The sequence below is a fragment of the Periplaneta americana genome, chromosome 5 (genome assembly GCF_040183065.1).
Source record: "Periplaneta americana isolate PAMFEO1 chromosome 5, P.americana_PAMFEO1_priV1, whole genome shotgun sequence".
In the NCBI taxonomy this organism is placed as follows: Eukaryota; Metazoa; Arthropoda; class Insecta; order Blattodea; family Blattidae; genus Periplaneta; species Periplaneta americana.
The window spans coordinates 58,205,882-58,207,786 of record NC_091121.1 but is presented as its reverse complement, the minus strand read 5'-3'; positions in this window follow the sequence as shown (position 1 = coordinate 58,207,786).

Below are 1,905 nucleotides of genomic sequence, written 5' to 3'. Positions count from 1 at the left end.
AAGGCAATAAACAATAGGCAAACCACGATAATATTGCCTATGGGATAGGCCTATTAGAGATGGGATAAACTGTTATTTTTAAGAAACAGTTTCGACTGTAACTGTTTCATGAACGAAACTGTTCCAAAATAACAGTTTCAGAGAAACAGTTTCATAAGAATATGTTTACGTCAGTGTCAACTGATCCAAGTGTTCCAACTGTTTCAACTTCTCATCTGTTTGAGGAACATGTTTCAAAGCCTTTGAATCGTCTTAGATCAGCTGTTCAGTGTATTATGACCACGAAAGTCAGTCATTTTTCGTAGGTTACTGCTAAAGAATACAGGAAATAACTACAATTAAAAATGAATCGTGTTTAGTAAAAAATAACACATTTAACTCTAGAAGAATTTAATAACGATAAGACATCCAATAATATTTTTGCGGTATATTAACACCATGTCTGGGCACCATAAACATATTGTCCATCAATGAGCAGGAAATAATTATTAATATCGGATTTATTAGGGAATTTGATTCGTACAAATAAATTGCGAGGTACTACATACTATTGCACGAAGGCTATGTGGAAAATCTATATTATATCTACTTTCGATTGGAGGTTGATGATAGCGCTACACGTGGCCTTTGTCGATAGCAAAGAGGAGGGAAACTGTATAGAAATTGAAGACGAAACTGTTTCGTACTGAAACTATTCCAGCTATTTTTACCCATCTCTAAGGCCTGTATCTGCTTTGAGGCAGATCAGGAGATCACTTGCATTGAAATGTCCAACTATTCTTAAATTTTCCCTCTTTACTTGTTGCTAATTGCAACCATTCTCTGTGACCGCGTTCACTAGGTCTTTGACAGTCTTGTGTTTAGCTATTTAGCTCCGACTTTTCGACATTGTTAATCTTTTCAGATTTATTGAATGTATTGTTCACCTCACGTAGGCCTACCTGTGCAAGTAATTGTAAAATTCTGACAAACAGTTCCCTCTATATAGAAAAAAGCTTGAAAGGAAAGTTTTCGGTTCTTTTAAGGAATCCTCTTATAAATTTCCTACCTGCAAATCTTGCTTTATTGTTGAATTTGTTATCATATTCAGATATTTCTCATAAAAAAACGTTTTGGCATCTGTAACCTCAGTGAAATGGTCCATTTTTTTCAGAAGTCGTTTAATAATTTGTCTTCGAATATTTATTCTTCAAATAACTTATAAAATCATAAAAATGAATTACTTATTGGATTGTTTCAGTCCGGAAGTAGGAACATTGCACTAATTACCCAAAATTCTCAAGAAAAAGTGTCCCGAACTTTAAATAAGAAATTTGCACCACCTATCAATGGCCAAAGCCCTATTCTTTGGAATGAAAGCATAATAAGCCTTTTGAAAAAAAAATCTTATTTACAGAGAATAAATTATCGCTCAATATTATAACAGGACGAAATATAAAGATACTCTAATAACATTTGCTCACTTTCCGCTATCTTTAGCACACAGTCTCATAGCCATATGTCGCAATCACCCCTAGAATGTTATTGGTTTGTATAGACTAGCCAAACGAATGCATACAGGATTCTCTATAAGCACAGAATGACAAAACGTTACGAGTGCCCGGAAATAGGACTTGTCCGGTAATTAGTCCCTCTACCCCCTACCTATCTCGTGTAGTGTGAATTTGTCTTAAAGTCCAGCTTCGGACAGTATGTGGTTCACACGAGGAAAAATCTGTCGTATCGATATCTCGTAGGCCTACAGGTGAAAGAGACTAAGTCGAAAATGATAGTTTCGAGATGAAGGCGATTGAATAATTCCTTGATATGTACATTGTATTTGCCGCTATATTTGCGAACATTTTAACAAATTTTCTTTGCTGGTATCACCATACATATGTATTAGTTATAATGTGCAGGAAAAAA